Source organism: Phyllobates terribilis, unplaced genomic scaffold (assembly GCF_046119375.1).
Source record: "Phyllobates terribilis strain yellow unplaced genomic scaffold, ASM4611937v1 Scaffold_9__5_contigs__length_417890890, whole genome shotgun sequence".
In the NCBI taxonomy this organism is placed as follows: Eukaryota; Metazoa; Chordata; class Amphibia; order Anura; family Dendrobatidae; genus Phyllobates; species Phyllobates terribilis.
The window spans coordinates 61826389-61848260 of record NW_027362769.1 but is presented as its reverse complement, the minus strand read 5'-3'; the positions used below and the strand labels follow the sequence as shown (position 1 = coordinate 61848260).

Here is a 21872-nt window from a genome sequence, read left to right as displayed (position 1 = left end):
TGTGAGAAGTGGATAGAGGAGGTTGACAGGATGGCGTATGCACAGCTGCAAACCTCTGAAGGACCCTGCATCTTGTTGTTCGGGGGACGTTGGAGGCACCAGCAGCTTCAAAAACTTGTCTGCTGCTATGACAAGGCTTTTTTGCCACTGCTCTTTTAACCTGACGTAATTACCTGTAGGAAAGAGTCCTCAATTTGCCCTTATCAGCACGCACACGTGTGTACTGTGAATCAGCTACATACTTCTTGATTGCCAAGACACTTCATCCTGATCATCGCACAATGTTGATTGTAGTCATGCCTTGACCTAAACACTCCACAATTTGTTGCTTCTCAGCAGCCGACACATCCTTTTTCTTTCCCATTTTGGCAGAAAATGTAGGCTGCTTAATAATGTGAGACAGCCTTCTTAAGTAGTCTTGCCTTTCATTGGACACACCTGCCAAACTAATTAGCACAGGTGTCTGCAATTGCTTACAGTGATATAAAGAGCCCTGACACACATCACCATCAATGAGTTTAACTGACAAACAAACAAATTCTTCCCTTATCACTCCTAAACACTTTTTGCATAATAATTTGGAACACAGTGTACATGTGCTTTTCCACAAAACACCAGTGGTTCACGTAGTGAATCTTACAGTTCTAACTTGCCAACCGTGGTCTGTATGGAGTTGTTCAATAAAGGGCCCAAAATTAAGATAACATAGATGGGAGAGGTCTCTATGAATAGGAATTCCTAAGTATTTGATACCCTGTGAGGGCCAGGCAAAGGGAAAGTTGGACTGGATGGAATCCTATATGGATTTGGGGAGGGAGACATCGAGGGCCTCAGACTTCGCTGCATTGATTTTAAAATTTGACCATGTAACAAAGTGATCTATTTCAGCCATAACAGCATGGATGGATATATGTGATTGAGTGATATATACTAGGACATCATCAGCAAATAGAGAGCACTTGTACTCGGTGCCTCCCACCTCAATCCACCTAATATTGGGGTTATGGCGAATTGATGAGAGCAGGTGCTCCGTCACTAGGATGTATAAGAGAGGGGACAGAGGACATCCCTGCCTTGTCCCATTGGTGATTGTGAAAGGTGATGAAAATGTTCTGATGCACCCCCTGGGCCTTGGGACACCCGGAGCCGGACCCTTTTTGGTGGATGCTGGTGGTTGTGGTGTTTGTAGTCTTCGTGGCGGCTACCCGGTTCCGTGGCTCAGGGTGGTCAAACCAGTGGCGGAACTATTTATGTGGTTTTGATGTTTAAATGTCCGACTACGCCACCCGTGGATTGCGGTCAGAGTGAACCGCCGCTGCAGGGCAGACCGCTGAGGCTGGTGTTGTGGGTGCAGCAGAGCATAGCATAACTCCCCACGGGAGGAGTATAGCCTCAGGGCTGTGTATGCGGAGGATGGGGGTGATGGTGCAGGGCAGCAGAAGTAACGACACGGAGTCAGTGATGCAGTCCAGGGCCTTTACTCACAGTTCTTATTATCCAGACCACGTCTGCAGGTAACGGCTGCCCACGTCGTACTGTGCTCACCAGGTGAGGGGCTCAGACAACTCCCAGATAACTTTGGAGCGCTTCACAGGACCCCCTTTGTGTGTCCTTTGTCTGGCCTTTCTTACCCCTTCTGTCCGGCTGCCTCGGGCCTCCTCTTGGTAAACTTGGCGCCAGTTTCCCTGACCCTATGTGGTGCCTTCCTAGCGGGTGTAGCGAGGGGCTGCGCCACATAAAATGTCACAGCCTCCGGTTTCTAGCTGAGGGTCGTTTTCTGCCTCCACTAGTTTCGGGGACCGGTCTCCCCCTTTGGCCTGACCCCTCCACGCAGGTGGATTCGGGCGTGCGGTGGCGACTTGCCCGTCCGCACCCCTGGGATCCCTTCATTCCTCGTTCCTGGAGCCTTCTCCGCTCCTCTTCCTTCCTTCTCCCTCTTCCAGGCCTGGGCCTCTGTTACTAGGCCCGCCTCTGGAGCAGAGCTCATGCAGAGCCCCTGCTCCCTGCCACTTCTGCTCAGACTTCTCTGCACTGAACTAAGATGGTGCCCACCTTTTATACTCCCTTCTCAATGCACCCAGGAACTGCTTCCTCCCTGCTCCTGCACTACAGGGTTCCCCTTCCTCAGTGTTCCCTCCCCCCACTCCAGCCAGGGACAGGGACTGTCGTGCCCATCTCAGAGGCATATTGGTCGCCTTGCCCTACGGCAATGTGGTGTAATGCATGCAGGTGTCGGGTCCTGATCCACACTCCATCCTTACCTGAGAGTGAGATATCACACCTCTGGGTGAGGTGCAATACCTCTGTAGCAACCAAGCCCTCAGGGTGCTACAGTTCCATTTATCTTCAGCCTAGGTGACGTATTGTGATACAGGGCCGTGATTTTGGCTATAAAAGGGTCCCCTAGACCCCTACCCCAAGCTTTTTAAGAGAATCATATATGGCGTGCCAGGAGACTCTATGGAATGCTTTCTCAGCATCCAACGAGAGTATCTAATTACAAATTTTTAACTGCATCTAGCCCAGGAAATACTTTGTGCCTAGTAGCAGTGTCTGCTAGTCAGCGGATTATCCCGGCTGTTAAGCAAGCTACACCACCTGTAGTTTGGACACTTAATTTTTTCAAAGGAAATGCTTCGGGACCACGGGATACTCAGTGAAGAGCATCAGGAGGCACCCCAAGGCATAGGGGCTGGGACTTGCAGTAGGATGCCTTGCGGTGGACAGCCAAGCTCGATCCTTATAAAAGTTTTTAACTGCAGCAGCTTTAGTGGACGCTACTGGAGCTGGAATTACGCGGCTGCTGGCATGAGACTTGCCCTCCAATAGATCCTTGTAAATGGATTTAAAGTGTATTCATTCAAATTAGAGAGACAATTTAAATTAAAAAGCTTAGAGCTGCCTCCACCACAGGGGGGCTCGCTCGACCCACCAGCGGACAGGCACCAGTATTGGGAGAGGGGGGCTGGCCGTCAGGGTTCACCGCGGCTCTGGCACAAACCCGGCGACACGGAGGTGGCACGGGCAGGAGCGGACTGAACGTGTCGGCTTCTCACTTTTTGGATTTTAGAAGGGCATGACATGCCTATATCTGTGTCTCCCCCTCCTTTTACTCCTCCACCTCTTTTCTTTTCGCATGACTATATGTACTTGTCACTTTTCCATGTGTTAGTTGTGTCTTCTGAGCAGTTTGTCAGCTTTTGGACACCTTTGAAGGTGTTTTCTATGTGTTTCTATGTGTTTTTGTTTGCCTGCCATTGGTTTTAACAGTGTTCGAAGGTGTTCGACGAACAGTTCGGCGAACACACGGGTGTTGGACGAACCGAACCGAACTTGAACACTACGGGGGTGGCTCAACACTATCCACCACCTCCGCCTCTTCCACTTGCGCGCCACGATCCTCCTCCTCACTTCCTGGCAATTGTGTCTCGTCATCGTCCACCTCTTGTGACAGATTGCCAACGTCGACTTCCTGTGGCCGTGGCTGTTCAAATATTTGGGCATCGCAACATGGGATCTCCTCTTCCACCACTTCAAGCGTATCAGGCGAGGGGCCCTAATATGGAAATGGACCAGTGAACAGCTCTTCAGAGTGTCCAAGTGTGGGATCACTTGCTGTCTGACGACACTCGGCATGGTGGGAGAAAGGAGCATCAGGGTGAGGAGGAGTATGCGGTCGAGACTCACGGCTACTAAGAGTTGACCGTGTGGAAGACAGACCGGAGGTGGTGGTGCCCAAGTAACTGGAAGTATTGTCTGTTATCCAATTAATAACCTGTTCACACTGATCAGTTCTCAATAGTGGTGTTGTTCTGTGCTTCCCTAGTAATTCGGTCAAGAAGTGGGAGCGAGAAGATGTGGCTGTTGGTTGTGGCACATTTTCACCTTGGCCACGGCCCCGTCCTCTGCACGAACCATCACCAGAACGTCCACTTCCACGTCCCTTGCCACGCGCCTTGCCCATTGTAAATGAAGTAAAATAGCTTACACTTGCACTATCAATGGAAAAAGGGTAATAAAGAGTAGATTAGAACCGTGGAAGAGGAAAACCACAGTTATTGTTTACTGGGGTATACCACACTTTTTTAAATAGAGATATTTGCGGCTGAACAGTGAGCGACACACTCAAACTGCTTTTTTTTTAGATACCAAAGGCCCAAAACTGGATAGTACAGCGATTTGACCCGTGGAACTGCGAAACCACACTGGGATGTCGGGCCTACACAAGACTATTTTCAACAGATATATTTTTGTGTCACAACAGTCAGGAGACACTACTGTTTTTCTTTACGGAAAAAACTACCAAAACCTGAATAATAGAGATTTTTTACCGTGGAACAGCAAAACCACAGTTATAATTTACTGGTGTATATCAGGCTTTTTAAAATATATATATATTTGCGGCTGAACAGTGAGCGACACACTCAAACTGTTTTTTTTAGATACAAATGGCCCAAAAGTGGATAATACAGAGGTTTGTACCGTGGAACTGCAAAACCACACTTGTATTTCTCGGGCCTACGCCAGACTATTTTCAACAGATATATTTGTGTCTGAAAAATCAGGGAGACACTATTTTTTTTTTTTTTTTACAGCAAAAAATGCAAAAAGCAGGATAATATAGATTTTTTACTGTGGAACAGCAAAAGCACACTTCTGTCTCTCTGGCCTACACCAGACTATTTTCAACAGATATATTTGTGTCTGAAAAATCAGGGAGACACTTATTATTTTTATACAGCAAAAAATGCCAAAAACAGGATAATAGAGATGTTTTACCGTGGAACATCAAAACCACAGTAATAATTTACTGGTGTATACCAGGCTTTTTAAAATATATATATATTTGCGGCTGAACAGTGAGCGACACACTCAAACTGTTTTTTTTAGATACAAATGGCCCAAAAGTGGATAATACAGAGGTTTGTACCGTGGAACTGCAAAACCACACTTGTATTTCTCGGGCCTACACCAGACTATTTTCAACAGATATATTTGTGTCTGAAAAATCAGGGAGACACTATTTTTTTTTTTTACAGCAAAAAATGCAAAAAGCAGGATAATAGAGATTTTTTACTGTGGAACAGCAAAAGCACACTTCTGTCTCTCTGGCCTACACCAGACTATTTTCAACAGATATATTTGTGTCTGAAAAATCAGGGAGACACTTATTATTTTTATACAGCAAAAAATGCAAAAAACAGGATAATAGAGATGTTTTACCGTGGAACATCAAAACCACAGTAATAATTTACTGGTGTATACCAGGCTTTTTAAAATATATATATATTTGCGGCTGAACAGTGAGCGACACACTCAAACTTTTTTTTTAGATACAAATTACAAATGGCCCATAGAACTGCAAAACCACACTTCTATTTCTCTGGCCTACACCAGACTATTTTCAACAGATATATTTGTGTCTGAAAAATCAGAGGCACACTTTTTTTTTTGGGGGGGGGGGCACCAAAAGGTTAATAAGATGGGTATTTGTACATTGTGAAGGAGGGGAAAAAAAAGAGGATTTAGATTAAAAAAAAGGATTTTTCCTGGCCCCCGGGACCTGGAGCTAAGTCCAGCAATTTCAGCAACAGGAGCAGCACACAGGACTGTAATGCAGCGTTTGCTGGTATAACCACTGCGTCTCCTATACAGCCTGCCTGCCTGTCTGCCTGATATACCTGGGATGGATATTAGTCCTGAGAAGGACTGTTTGTTTGATCTGGCAGCCTTTACAGACCCTACACTAACTATTTTGCAGGATATATCTCTCCCTAAATCAGCAGCGCTGTCCCTACACTGTCTGATCTGGAGCGACTGTGTCCAAGATGGCGATGCCCGGTTTTAAATACTCGAGGTGACGCTGTGCGGCCAGCCAATCACTGTAATGCCCACAAACAACATGGCTGCGGCATTACTGTGACTGGCTGGCAATCCCTGCATGTTAATTGGCTCTGTAAAGAGCACCAAACATGCAGGGTGGAGACCCGAGCTCCCGCCCGAGTAACCCGGAAATGCTCGGTGCTCGCCGAACATCCCGAGTAGCGTGATGCTCGGGCGAGTACGGAGCAGTGTCGAGCATGTTCGCTCAACACTACTAAACACCCTTTAGTGTCACATGAAAAGTACTAAAGGGTGCTACTTTAATATATGTAGGGGACTTGTGACATAAAATTTCTACATGACATGTATCTATTCTATCTCTCTATTCTGACAGTTCAGGCTGTGAATTTACTGTACTTGGCTGATGAAATGTCTCATTTCTTTTGAGATCTGTGCGTAAAAATCGGACTGCACATGCATGGTCCGTGTGCAGTGCTATTTTTTCTCGCAACCATTGAATTGCATTGGTGAGTGCGATCTAATTCTCTCATCCACTCACAGCAATCTGCGATTATTTCCTCAGTCCGATTAGAGTTGAGAAAAAGTCGCACATGAGCACTGACTCATTTACTTACGTTGGTCAGAGTGCAATGCGATGTTTTCTAATTTCTACGTTCGTGTGAGCGAGCCCTTAATGGTGAAGCTCATCAACAAATCTGGTCAAAAATGTGAATCCTACCTACCAAACTGTGCCTGCAAAAAGTTTATTTTAATTCTTCTATTTTTTATGTGAATTTTAATCCATTTTTATCACAAAATATAACTGTGTTAATTTGATCATTTATTTGAAAGAAATCATGGATTTTTTCTTTTCGGTCTAAGTTTTCGAACAAAAAGTGAATAGACAATATAAAAATAGTTCAAATGTTAATCCAAACCTGAAAACCTTTCCAATGGACCACTTCATGTTTACAAGACTACTAATATTTAGAGAGTAACAAGTGACGTGTGACCACACATGTTATAACGCAAATAATAAGTGGGAACCGCACATACTCACAAGTCACCAGTTCTTTCCAAAAGTTCAAATATTTGTACTTATGGATATACAAGAAGATTTTCATATACTGTACAACAAAGGCTAGGGAATATTACATATTACTTGTTACTAAATTCCTTTTATGTCATGTGCTACCTATTTCTATAAAATCTTTCACAAAGTTAAAAAAATTAACCCAAAGTGGAAATTTCTAAATATACATTAGCATTCCAGTAATCTTTTACAATATGGGCTCTCATAGGCAGAGCTATTGTATTTGCTCAATTGTCTTTTTTTAAAAGGTATCTGTCACCAAATTTCACAACGCAAACTATATATTATTATATATTCCTCTTAGACCTGATGAGTTTTTAGTGTGCTTACTTTGAAAATCCATGTCAGCATGGACATATAATGCATTTTGATAACTCATTTTAAGTGCATCTCTATCTGAATCTCAAGATCATATAGCCACTCTGACATTGATTTTCAAAATAAGCATACCATGTGATTCACACCATTGTGTACAGTACAGACCAAAAGTTTGGACACACCTTCTCATTTAAAGATTTTTCTGTATTTTCATTACTATGAAAATTGTACATTCACACTGAAGGCATCAAAACTATGAATTAACACATGTGGAATTATATACTTAATAAAAAAGTGTGAAACAACTGAAAATATCTTATATTCTAGGTTCTTCAAAGTAGTCACCTTTTGCTTTGATGACTGCTTTGCACACTCTTGGCATTCTCTTGATGAGCTTCAAGAGGTAGTCACCGGAAATGGTCTTCCGACAATCTTGAAGGAGTTCCCAGAGATGCTTAGCACTTGTTGGCCCTTTTGCCTTCACTCTGCGGTCCAGCTCACCCCAAACCATCTCGACTGGGTTCAGGTCTGGTGACTGTGGAGGCCAGGTCATCTGGCGTAGCACCCCATCACTCTCCTTCTTGGTCAAATAGCCCTTACACAGCCTGGAGATGTGTTTGGGGTCATTGTCTTGTTGAAAAATAATTGATGGTCCAACTAAACGCAAACCGGATGGAATAGCATGCTGCTGCAAGATGCTGTGGTAGCCATGCTGGTTCAGTATGCCTTCAATTTTGAATAAATCCCCAACAGTGTCACCAGCAAAGCACCCCCACACCATCACACCTCCTCCTCTATGCTTCACGGTGGGAACCAGGCATGTAGAGTCCATCCGTTCACCTTTTCTGCGTCGCACAAAGACACGGTGGTTGGAACCAAAGATCTCAAATTAGGACTCATCAGACCAAAGCACAGATTTCCACTGGTCTAATGTCCATTCCTTGTGTTCTTTAGCCCAAACAAGTCTCTTCTGCTTATTGCCTGTCCTTAGCAGTGGTTTCTTAGTAGCTATTTTACCTTGAAGGCCTGCTGCACAAAGTCTCCTCTTAACAGTTGTTGTAGAGATATGTCTGCTGCTAGAACTCTGTGTGGCATTGACCTGGTCTCTAATCTGAGCTGCTGTTAACCTGCGATTTCTGAGGCTGGTGACTCGGATAAACTTATCCTCAGAAGCAGAGGTGACTCTTGGTCTTCCTTTCCTGGGGCGGTCCTCATGTGAGCCAGTTTCTTTGTAGCGCTCGATGGTTTTTGCAACCGCACTTGGGGACACTTTCAAAGTTTTCCCAATTTTTCAGACTGACTGACCTTAATTTCTTAAAGTAATGATGGCCACTCGTTTTTCTTTATTTAGCTGCTTTTTTCTTGCCATAATACAAATTCTAACAGTCTATTCAGTAGGACTATCAGCTGTGTATCCACCAGACTTTTGCACAACACAACTGATGGTCCCAACCCCATTTATAAGGCAAGAAATCCCACTTATTAAACCAGACAGGGCACACCTGTGAAGTGAAAACCATTTCCGGTGACTACCTCTTGAAGCTCATCAAGAGAATGCCAAGAGTGTGCAAAGCAGTCATCAAAGTAAAAGGTGGCTACTTTGAAGAACCTATACGACATATTTTCAGTTGTTTCACACTTTTTTGTTAAGTATATAATTCCACATGTGTTAATTCATAGTTTTGATGCCTTCAGTGTGAATGTACAATTTTCATAGTCATGAAAATACAGAAAAATCTTTAAATGAGAAGGTGTGTCCAAACTTTTGGTCTGTACTGTATATACATTGGTGTGCAGAATAATTTATTGCACCACAACATATAAATACCGTATTTTTCGGACCATAAGACACACTTTTTTTCCCCCAAATTTGGAAGGAAAATGGGGTGTGCGTCTTATGGTCCGAACCTTACCGGATAATTGCGGTGGTGGTGTAGCGGGATCGCAGCACCGATGCAGTAGAGCAACGGCGCAGCAGAGCGACCGTGCAGCTGTGAGGCAGAACGGCGGTTGGTGCGGTGGCGAGGCAGAGCGGCTGTGCTGCGGCGAGGCAGAGCGGCTGCGCAGCGGTGCGGCGGCGAGGCAGAGCGGTGGTGGGTGCACCGTGATCTACAGGAAAATGGCCGCGCCGTCTGGGTGCTCGGGCATCCATTTTTCTGTGGATCACAGCTTCATGAAGATGGCCGCGGCCACCGGAAAGCCGCACCGCTGCACCCACCACCATTCTGCCGCACTGCTGCACAGCCGCGGCCACCGGACAGTAGTGCACGCCGCTCAAGGGCCCGGGCCTCAGCCAGACCACAGGCCCTGGTCCCATCCAGACCACAGGCCCCAGCCAGGCTCCAGCCCCACCACAGGCTCCAGCCCCACCACAGGCTCCAGCCAGGCCCCAGCCCCACCACAGGCCCCAGCCAGGCTCTAGCCCCACCACAGGCCCCAGGCCCCACCACAGGCCCTAGCCAGACCACAGGCCCAGGCCCCACAACAGGCCCCAGCCAGACCACAGGCCCCAGACCCCACCACAGGCCCCAGGCCTCACCACAAGCCCTAGGCCCCACCACAAGCCCCAGGCCCCACCACAGGCCCCAGCCAGACCACAGGCCCAGGCCCCACCACAGGCCCCAGCCAAGCCCCAGGCCCAGGCTCCACCACAGGCCCCAGGTCCCACCACAAGACCCAGGCCCCACTACAGACCCCATCCCCACCACAGGCCCAGGCCCCACCACAGGCTCCAGCCCCACATTATGAGGTATGAGGGAGATCATGAAGGCCCTGCAATCCTGTTCCACCACCACAACTCCCTGCTGGTGGAGCACCGGCTTCTTACATCCAGGGTCCTCAGCATTCATTCACTTCCGCCGGCTTCGTAGGGGGGCCCTGTCTCCTGTGACCCTCACTCCATCAACCCCCCAGGTAAGATACCTATTCAAACGGACCCCATCTTATAAAAAATATTTTTTTTCCTATTTTCCACCGCAAAATTTGGGGTGCATCTTATGGTCCGGTGCGTCTTATAATCTGAAAAATACAGTAGGTTACAGTGATGGAGTATGTATCAATGTTATCCAGAATGAGAGCCAGCTTCTGCTGCAATGATCATTATCACAGTTATGTGCGATGATCGTAGCTATTTAAAGGGAACCTGTCACGTCCTAGTTGCTATGTACACTGACCCCATTGCTTTGCTAGTGATGCAATGTGCATCACTAACAAGCTTTTTTTATTAAAATCGGTGGTAGTATAATGATTTTATAACATTATATACACTTTGTCCTACCTGCTGTATGCAGTCATAGGGGTGTGATTCTCATATTCAGTCATGGGCAGCACCGCATTCACTCACTGCTGGTGCCACCCACGTGTTTGAATACTGCTCCCGACAAGGTCGCTCTAGATCGGAGTTGATTTTTTGAGACCCTCACTCCAGCAACTACGATCTAGATGCTTCACTGCTGAGGAGACTAGACCGGAGTTGCTGGAGTGAGAGCCTCAAAAAATCCCTTCCGATGTAGACAGTTCATCACTGACATCACTAGAATGGAGTTGATTCCAGGATCCTCATACTCACTGCTGTCTAGTCGCCTCTACTGGCTTTTTATTGTTTTCCTTATGCTTTTTTATGCAATTGCTCATGTTTTTAATGGAGCAAACATCACAAATCAAAAATGTTTTTTTTACACTGTTATATAATTTATGTATTTTTACACAGTTATATATTTTATGGACTTGGGCAAAATTCATTTTTTTCTTGATTAATGAAACTTACATTTTTATTGTCGCTTTATGTAATATAAAAAATTCTCTTTATCGCTGATTGTTCAGATACAGGAAAATTTGAATTCTATCAAATGACTGAATGCTGCGCCCGCCCGTGACTGAATATGAGAATCACATTCCTATGACTGAATGAACATGTAGGATCTGAGTATATATTAAGTTATAAAATCATTATACTACCACCGATTTTAATGAAAACAGCTTGTTAGTGTTACACTCACGCCCGGACTGTTTGGCGTGAATGTGGTTAGTGGTCCCACTGGGCCACGAAACGAGGAGTGCCTGGAGGGGCGTGACTAGGGGCCTCGCCAGATCCGACCACGGACGCACGGTGGCTTAATCGACTCCGTGGTCTGAGGAGGGACGAGGGAGGTGGCCCAGGTGTTACTCGAGGTCAGACCCCGGTCACACAGCTGTTGACTCACACCGGGGAATGCAGGAACGGGCAGGTTTGGCTGGTATGCAGACTGGCGGGTACTCACAGGCATGGCTGGTATACAGACGGGCGGGTACTGGCAGGCACGGCTGGTATTCAGACAGGCAGGTACTGGTAGGTAGGTAAACAGGCTGGATAGGGACCAATACAGACTGGGATACAGAAACAGAGCCGCAGGTGTGCAGGGGAAGCAGAGCAGAGCCGCAAGTGCGGAGGACAAGCAGAGCAGAGCAGAGCCGCAGGTGCGGAGGACAAGCGGAGCAAAGCAGAGGCGCAGGTGTGGAGGACAAGTGGAGCAGGGCAGAGCCGCGCCACAGGTGCGGGCAGACAGGACAGGGCTCTGTTCACATGGAACAGACAGGGAAACACAGGAGGTAGATATGGAGGCAGGGAAACAGGACAAGCAGAACCAGATACACACAAGGTACTTGCTATGAAGTAGCGAGTGGACACAAAAATCACAAACAGAAGTACAGAGACAACGAGTAAGAGTTAGGAACTGGTTTAGACACTGCAGGAAAAGGGAAGGATCGGACATAGAGACGAACAGGTAACACGCTAGGACACAGTTCAGACAGGAACTGACACCGGAACGAGATACAGGAACAAGCCAAAGCATTCAGCCCCAGGGTGGCGGAAATAGACTAGAAGTCACAGATACAGGTAACGGGCCTGGGTACTCAGCCCCCAGGGTGGCAGAAACGGACTAGAAGTCAAAGATACAGCAAACGGGCCTGGGTACTCAGCCCCCAGGGTGGCGGAAACAGACAAGATACAGGACAGGACCTGGCAACTCAGTTGCACAGAACACACTGAAAGAAAGTGTTGCTCAGGCACCTCCTACTGGGTGGAGGAGGCTTAAGTATACAGTGAGTGAGCATCAGTCGGTGGCGCTAGTAGGTGGTCCTAAGGGTATGCAGCAAATTTTAGAACAGGAGCCACTACCTGTCCCGAAGGTATCAGAGATAGAAACCTGGATAAAAAACTAGATTAATTTGCGCTGCCCTGTGGGCCAAAGTAATTAGATCTCAGGTGTTAGCAGGTATATAAAAGCGGCTGAATAACAACCTAAATAGATTGGTAAATTAAAATAACAATTTAATGGTAAAGTTTAAAAGGACAATGACAATTTAATATAGAAATTTAAAAGTACAACGAATATAAAATATTAAAATGGCTAGAGGTAATGACAATGATTGAGATAAATGGTGGGTATCGGCGTGGAATAAAAGGTGCAAGTGAAGTCCTTGTCAGATCCTGGTTAGTCAGCTGGTTAGCAGTTCATAAGAGTCCGCTTGTATAATAGTAGGAAGCGGGGGCCAAAGTATGGGTGACAGTCCAGTTGCTGGGTCTAGAAAAAACGGAGGAGGGGGAAATTAATATAGGGAAGGTAACTGATGTAATAGCTGAATAGAGATGAATGGTAGTTACCTAAGGTACTAGGTTTGGTGTAAGTACTCAAGTGGCGGGAGGCCTTGTGAAGACACTGTGAAAGGTATAAACAAGAAAAATCAGTATAATGCTAGCAAACAAATAAGTGGAGTGTAAATGGTAGTTACCAGTAAAGATGGATGTGAGCCTTGTTAGGTAGGATGAAGAGTGAGCCCACTAATAGATGTTAAAAGGTTCTTTGGAGACCTGTGTAGATGGGAGAATACAAGGTGAAAATAGGGATGAGGTTGATTGTTGATTCTAAATGATGGAGGTAGTGGTTATGACTTGCTTGAATGGGGAACGTGTGTGGTCCCAAAAATAGGGGCACGCTCCTAGGTGGTAAAAGGACCGATGTTCTGGCTGGGAGGGGGGGGGTATGACCCCCAAAGTCCGATTGGCTGTTATGATCAATAGGATGATGCTTGGATCACTTAGGTGATCTGAGGAGGGAATAAGAATGGAGGTTAAAAAAAAAAAAAAAAAAATGGCACTGAATGGTAGTTCACTTAATGTACCAAGGGACTTGGAACAAATAGGGTGAAATCTGGGGGAAGGAAAAGAGAGTGCCGACTATATTGGTTGTTTATGGTAGGCTAGAGCGTCGGAGGTTTTGCAGCCTACCTCCTTGGTAGAAGAGATCTTTACTGTAGTGGTCAGTGCGCGTTTCTTGAATGATAATGATGAAGCTTGATGGTAGGAGGTTTTGGGGCTTACCTTCTGGATGTTGAAGGTGGAAGCCTGCGTCTTCGAGTGTCCGTCTGAGCGGAGATGAAAGGGCGGTTCTTACCTCCGTTCCTATGGTGGAGTCCCCCGGGTGGGTAGCTGGAGAGGAGGATGGGCGGGGGATGCAGGAGCAGAGTCCCGGCCGGCGACTACTGCTCTGTACCTTACCGCACGTGTAATTGTGGAACTGGTGCAGGACCTAGGAGGACCTGATGTGACGTCACAGTCACGTGTAGATCACGTGATTCAATGGAAGACGGTGTGGAAGAAGGACCAATTCCTACTAGTTTCGAAAGCTCCGGCTTTCTTCATCAGGGATGAAGTATACAGTGACTCACAGCAATAGGCTGGGGATGCATTAGGACTGCGCACACTGTGACTTTTAGAATCAGGAAGTGCCAGCGCCGCTGCCCTAAGCCAGCAGACAAGAGACATGCACACAGCAGGTAGAGAAGCATATTGTGCAGCCTGGACTGGTAGGTAAGTTGGCGGTCTTGCATGGTGGGAAATGGTAAACCATGCCAGCATGCCGCCAGGGGTGTTACAGTTAGTGATGCATATTGCATCACTAACAAAGCAATGGGGGCAGTGTATATAGCAACTAGGATGTGGCTGGTTTCCTCTAACTCCTCAGGTTATGCAGTCAATAGCAATCATGACATCTAAAGATTCTATTGCAAAGTATGCAACCTATGAGCTCAGTCATAAAATGTGTGTCACTCAGGATCTCCCAATCCTCTTTATTGTCCTTATCTCAAATAAACACATGCCACAACTGTTTCATAAGTATACAAGTTGGTGGTTACTTGGGTAATAGTGATTACAAAATGATACGTTTTCACTTATCCTTTAATAAGATACTGTATATGGTAGAGGGGCTACAATGACACTAAACTTCAACAATGTGAATTTCCACCGGCTAAAAGATTATCTTAGTTATAGTTACATAAACTAGGACAATATTTTTCAAATAAAAGTACCAAAAGCAAATACCAAAGGACTGGTGCATAGCAAATGTGGAACCAATATACTGCAAGTTTAATCTCTATTATGGGCAACATTTTTGAGAGCTTTCTGAGAGATGCTCTCCTGAAGTATCTACACTAAATGATCCCATGACTAGTGTTGAGCCACCCCCGTAGTGTTCGAGTTCGGTTCGGTTCGTCGAACACCCGTGTGTTCGCCGAACTGTTCGTCGAAGTGTTCGTCGAACACCTTCAAACACCGTTAAAACCAATGGCAGGCAAACAAAAACACATAGAAACACATAGAAAACACCTTCAAAGGTGTCCAAAAGCTGACAAACTGCTCAGAAGACACAACTAACACATGGAAAAGTGACAAGTACATATAGTCATGCGAAAATAAAAGAGGTGGAGGAGTAAAAGGAGGGGGAGACACAGATATAGGCATGTCATGCCCTTCTAAAATCCAAAAAGTGAGAAGCCGACACGTTCAGTCCGCTCCTGCCCGTGCCACCTCCGTGTCGCCGGGTTTGTGCCAGAGCCGCGGTGAACCCTGATGGCCAGCCCCCCTCTCCCAATACTGGTGCCTGTCCGCTGGTGGGTCGAGTGAGCCCCCCTGTGGTGGAGGCAGCTCTAAGCTTTTTAATTTAAATTGTCTCTCTAATTTGAATGAATACACTTTAAATCCATTTACAAGGATCTATTGGAGGGCAAGTCTCATGCCAGCAGCCGCGTAATTCCAGCTCCAGTAGCGTCCACTAAAGCTGCTGCAGTTAAAAAGCTTTTATAAGGATCGAGCTCGGCTGTCCACCGCAAGGCATCCTACTGCCAGTCCCAGCCCCTATGCCTTGGGGTGCCTCCTGATGCTCTTCACTGAGTATCCCATGGTCCCGAAGCATTTCCTTTGAAAAAATTAAGTGTCTAAACTACAGGTGGTGTAGCTTGCTTAACAGCCGGGATAATCCGCTGACTAGCAGACACTGCTACTAGGCACAAAGTATTTCCTGGGCTAGATGCAGTTAAAAATTTGTAATTAGATACTCTCGTTGGATGCTGAGAAAGCATTCCATAGAGTCTCCTGGCACGCCATATATGATTCTCTTAAAAAGCTTGGGGTAGGGGTCTAGGGGACCCTTTCATAGCCAAAATCACGGCCCTGTATCACAATACGTCACCTAGGCTGAAGATAAATGGAACTGTAGCACCCTGAGGGCTCGGTTGCTACAGAGGTATTGCACCTCACCCAGAGGTGTGATATCTCACTCTCAGGCAAGGATGGAGTGTGGATCAGGACCCGACACCTGCATGCATTACACCACATTGCCGTGGGGCAGGGCGACCAATATGCCTCTGAGATGGGCACGACAGTCCCTGTCCCTGGCTGGAGTGGGGGGAGGGAACACTGAGGAAGGGGAACCCTGTAGTGCAGGAGCAGGGAGGAAGCAGTTCCTGGGTGCATTGAGAAGGGAGTATAAAAGGTGGGCACCATCTTAGTTCAGTGCAGAGAAGTCTGAGCAGAAGTGGCAGGGAGCAGGGGCTCTGCATGAGCTCTGCTCCGGAGGCGGGCCTAGTAACAGAGGCCCAGGCCTGGAAGAGGGAGAAGGAAGGAAGAGGAGCGGAGAAGGCTCCAGGAACGAGGAATGAAGGGATCCCAGGGGTACGGACAGGCGAGTCGCCACCGCACGCCCGAATCCACCTGCGTGGAGGGGTCAGGCCAAAGGGGGAGACCGGTCCCCGAAACTAGTGGAGGCAGGAAACGACCCTCAGCTAGAAACTGGAGGCTGTGACATTTTATGTGACGCAGCCCCTCGCTACACCCGCTAGGAAGGCACCACATAGGGTCAGGGAAACTGGCGCCAAGTTTACCAAGAGGAGGCCCGAGGCAGCCGGACAGAAGGGTTGGTAAGAAAGGCCAGACAAAGGACACACAAAGGGGGTCCTGTGAAGCGCTCCAAAGTTATCTGGGAGTTGTCTGAGCCCCTCACCTGGTGAGCACAGTACGACGTGGGCAGCCGTTACCTGCAGACGTGGTCTGGATAATAAGAACTGTGAGTAAAGGCCCTGGACTGCATCACTGACTCCGTGTCGTTACTGCTGCTGCCCTGCACCATCACCCCCATCCTCCGCATACACTGCCCTGAGGCTATACTCCTCCCGTGGGGAGTTATGCTACGCTCTGCTGCACCCACAACACCAGCCTCAGCGGTCTGCCCTGCAGCGGCGGTTCACTCTGACCGCAATCCACGGGTGGCGTAGTCGGACATTTAAACATCAAAACCACATAAATAGTTCCGCCACTGGTTTGACCACCCTGAGCCACGGAACCGGGTCGCCGCCACGAAGACTACAACCACCAGCATCCACCAAAAAGGGTCCGGCTCCGGGTGTCCCAAGGCCCAGGGGGTGCATCAGAACATTCTCATCACCTTTCACAATCACCAATGGGACAAGGCAGGGATGTCCTCTGTCCCCTCTCTTATACATCCTAGTGACGGAGCACCTGCTCTCATCAATTCGCCATAACCCCAATATTAGGTGGATTGAGGTGGGAGACACCGAGTACAAGTGCTCTCTATTTGCTGATGATGTGCTAGTATATATCACTCAATCACATATATCCATCCATGCTGTTATGGCTGAAATAGATCACTTTGTTACATGGTCAAATTTTAAAATCAATGCAGCGAAGTCTGAGGCCCTTGATGTCTCCCTCCCCAAATCCATATAGGATTCCATCCAGTCCAACTTTCCCTTTGCCTGGCCCTCACAGGGTATCAAATACTTAGGAATTCCTATTCATAGAGACCTCTCCCATCTATGTTATCTTAATTTTGGGCCCTTTATTGAACAACTCCATACAGACCACGGTTGGCAAGTTAGAACTGTAAGATTCACTACGTGAACCACTGGTGTTTTGTGGAAAAGCACATGTACACTGCGTTCCAAATTATTATGCAAAAAGTGTTTAGGAGTGATAAGGGAAGAATTTGTTTGTTTGTCAGTTAAACTCATTGATGGTGATGTGTGTCAGGGCTCTTTATATCACTGTTGTAATGCACAAGCCCAGGCTGAGCGGCGTGTGCGTGTGATTGTAGTGATTCCACTGGACCGTGCCGGAGAGTGAATGCCTGGAGGGGCGTAACTAGGTATTCACCCGATCCGACCAGGGTCGCACGACGGCATACGACGCCAGTGCACCAAGGAGGAACCGAGCAGAGGGACCAGGTGCTACTCCAGGACAGACCCCGGACACGGCTGTTGACCCACACAGGGGAATACAGGAACAGACTGGTTAGGCTGGCGCACAGACTGGTGGGTATAGGCAGGCACGACTGGTATGCAGGCAGGCGGGTATGCAGGCAAGGGGGTACAGGCAAGCACAGCTAGAGTGCAGACAGGGAGGCACTAGCAGGTAGGAACACAGGCGGGATAGGACCCAGTACACACTGGGACTCAGGAACAATACAGGCAGAGGGGTACAGGCAAGCACAGCTAGAGTGCAGACAGGGAGGCACTAGCAGGTAGGGACACTGGCGGGATAGGACCCAGTACACACTAGGACTCAGGAACAGAACCACAGATGTGGCGGACAAACACAGCAGAGTGAGGCCGCCCAGAGAGGTGAGCGAGGACAGGGCAGGACAAGACCGCCTGGAGCGGTGAGCATGAGTAGAGCAGGACAAGGCCGCCAGGAGCGGTGAGCAAAGGGTCAGAGCTGAGCGAGAGTGCCGGAGCAGTGAGCAAGAGTAAAGCAGGACGAGGCCGCCAGGAGCGGTGAGCAAAGGGTCAGAGCTGAGCGAGACTGCCGGAGCAGTGAGCAAGAGTAAAGCAGGACGAGGCCGCCTGGAGCGGTGAGCAAGAGTGGAGCAAGACTGCCGGAGCATTGAGCAAAAGGATAAGAGCGGAGCGAGACTGCCGGAGCAGTGAGCAAAAGGGTCAGAGCGGAGCAAGGCTGCCAGAGCAGCGAGCAAAGGAGTCAGAGCAGCCTAGAACCGCCGGAGCGGTGAGCAAAGGAGTCAGAGCAGGCAAGAACTGCCGAAGCGGTGAGCAAAGGAGTCAGAGCAGGCTAGAACCGCCGAAGCGGTGAGCAAAGGAGTCAGAGCAGGCTAGAACCACCGGAGCAGTGGGCAAAGGAGTCAGAGCAGGCTAGAACTGCCGGAGCGGTGAGCAAGGCAGAGCAGGGGGGACAGGGCTCTGTTCACACGGAACAGACAGGAGGAGAAAGGCAGAGCCAGATACCCACAGGGTACTTGCAGTGAAGTAGCGAGTGGACCACAAACTCACAAACGGGAGTACAGAGACAACAAGCAGGAGTTAGGTACGAGTTCAGACTCTGCAGAAAAAGGAAGGGAACGGACATCGGACATAGAGGCAAAACAGGTAAAGGATAGGAGAGAGTTCAGACTGGAACTGAGTGTACGGAGGAGACCGACACTGCAGAGGGATACAGGAGCGGGTCTGGGAATACGGCCCCCAGAGAGGCGGGACGAACAGGCAAGGAGCGTGTTCAGACAGGACAGACAAGATACAGGAGCGGGTCTAGGTAATCGGCCCCTAGAAGGCGGGAGGAACAGGCTAGGAGCGTGTTCAGACAGGACAGACAAGATACAGGAGCGGGTCTAGGTAATCGGCCCCTAGAATGCGGGAGGAACAGGCTAGGAGCGTGTTCAGACAGGCCTGGAAATACAGCCTCCAGGAAAGGCAGACAAGAGAACACAGAACGGGACCTGGCACCTTCAGAGTGCAATCACACACTGAAAGAAACACTATGCTCAGGCAGGGATAGATGGGAGCAGCTGAGCTATATACCAGGTGACAGACAGCAATAGGCTGAGGACGCACAAGGGGTGTGACCCACAGCAGGTACAAAAAGCAGGAAGTGATCGGGCGCCGCCCTTAAGCAGCAGAAACAGACACAAACAGACAGCATGGAGGTAAGCCAGAGAGACATTCTGGACTGGAGATCAAGTGCGCGCTCTTGCACAGTGGGAGATGGACCACCATGCAAGGACGCCGCCAGGTATGTTACAGTACCCCCCCCCTTACGCCCCCTCTTCTTCAGGCCTGCCAGAATCTTCCGCAGGGAATTCGAGGACCAGTCGTTCACTTCAAGGAGATCACTTCCACTGTCCACAGGAAAAACTGATCTCATCTGGTTAGCTAGGATGCTACCTCCTATCCAGCCATCCTCAGCAACAGACGAAACGGGTGGAGTACCAGGAACAGCACATAAGGAAGTCTCTCTCCACATATTTTCAGGTGGCACCCCAGAGGGTACAGGAGACAACTGGAAGTCCTTCACCGGGTTGGAGAGGGGACAGAGACTTGGGGGTAATCTCTGCTTCGAGGTACATCTTGTCAAGCTCACAGGAAGAAATAGACGGGTTATCAGGTACATAATGAGGAAAAGTCACTGTCTCTTTGCTATCTGGTGGTACCCCGGAGAATTCAGGAAACAACTGGAGGTCCTCCGCCGGGTCAGAAGTGTGCAGAGGCTCAGAGAAAACATCTGCTTCAGAGTACACTAGGTCGGACTCACTGGAGGAAGCAGGCGAGGTATCGGGTACCGAGTATAGGAAAGTCTCTGTCCATTCACCACCAGGTGGCACCCCACAGGGTTCTGGAGACAACTGGAGGTCCTCCGCCTGGTCAGAGGAGTGTAGAGACTCATGGGTAACCTCTGCTTCAGAGTACACTAGGTCGAACTCACTGAACGAAGCAAGCGAGGTATCAGATCCAGGATATAGGAAAGTCTCTGTCCATTCACCACCAGGTGGCACCCCGAAGGGTTCTGGAGACAACTGGAGGTCCTCCGCCTGGTCAGAGGGGTGTAGAGACTCATGGGTAACCTCTGCTTCAGAGTACACAAGGTCGGACTCACTGGACGAAGCAAGGGAGGTATCAGATCCAGGATATAGGAAAGTCTCTGACCATTCACCACCAGGTGGCACCCCGAAGGGTTGTGGAGACAACTGGAGGTCCTCCGCCTGGTCGGAGGGGTTTAGAAACTCGGGAGTAACCTCTGCTTCGGAGTACACTAGGTTGGACTCACTGGACGAAGCGAGTGAGGTATCAGGTACAGAGTATAGGAGGGTCTCTGTCCTTCCGCTACCAGGTAGCACCCCGAATGGTTCTGGAGGCAACTGGAGGTCCTCCGCCTGGTCGGAGGTGTGTAGAGACTCGGGGGTAACTACCACTTTGGGGTACCCATTGTCAGGCTCACAGGACGAAGCGGACAAAGTATCGAGTACCGGGTGTAGAGAAGTCTCTCTCCATTTGTCATCGAGTGGTATCCCGGAGGATTCAGGAGGCAACAGGGGGTCCTCCGCCAGGTAGTAGAGGTGCACAGACTCTGAGGTAACCACAGCTTTGGAGCATCCTTGGACATGCACACCGGTTAAAGTGGGTGAAGCATCTGATGCCGGGTGCAGGAAGTTCTCCTGTGTGGAGTCTGGATGGGCAGAAGTCTCTTCGGGCAGGAGAACCGGTGCACTACCCACGCACATTACCCGTTGGGGCTTCTCCGGGATACAGGGAGATGAAGCTTCAGTAGGGACTTCAAGGTTGGGGTCAGGAGGTCTCAGGGAGGACAGACCCTGGCGTGACAGCTTGCCTCTACGTCTAGCACGTCTGGACTGCCTCTTGAGGTTGGGAGAAGTATTCCGGAAAGCGTAATCACCCTGTGAGGATTCTGGGTGGGCAGTAGTCTCATTGGGTTGGAGGACTATTGCGCTACCCACACACATTACCCATCGGGGTTGCTCCGGGATATTGGGAAGTGAAGCTTCAGCAGGAGCCTCCGGGTTAGGATCATCAAAGACCATTAGAAAGGCCACCAGGAAGGCCATTAGGTCCAGGAGGATCGGATCCTGTGTTTCATATAGGGGGTTGATCCATTCCAAGGCATCACCCGCCAGGTAAGACATAATGAATGCCACCTTAACCCGATCGGTGGGAAAACATAGAGGGTAGAACTTGAAGTGTAGCATGCATTGCTCCACAAATGCACGACTTTGTCTTGGATCCCCATAGTAACGTAGCGGATCCGCAGGAACGAGAGCAGATAGATCCATCTGGACGGGTGCGTAATTCGCCTGGAACTCAGCTAAGAAAAAAAAATTTTTATTTATTTATTTTAATGCATGTATTCGCTGGAAAACTTCTCAGAGAGCGAAGGCCGTGGGGCTCAACGGGAACCATTGCCTGAGCATGCTGTAATGCACACGCCTGGGCTGAGTGGCGTGTGCGTGTGATTGTAGTGATTCCACTGGACCGTGCCGGAGAGTGAATGCCTGGAGGGGCG

General features: G+C 48.6%; 1 long non-coding RNA gene across 1 annotated transcript; it reads right to left on the bottom strand.

The window, feature by feature from the left end:
* Positions 1–12528: 12528 nt before the first annotated feature.
* LOC141160823 (uncharacterized) lies at positions 12529–13098 on the bottom strand. The gene is made up of 3 exons (XR_012250532.1): positions 13007–13098; positions 12879–12933; positions 12529–12798 (listed from the first exon to the last, which is right to left on the bottom strand). It is a non-coding gene; the product is annotated as an uncharacterized lncRNA (long non-coding RNA).
* Between the last annotated feature and the right edge of the window lie 8774 nt (positions 13099–21872).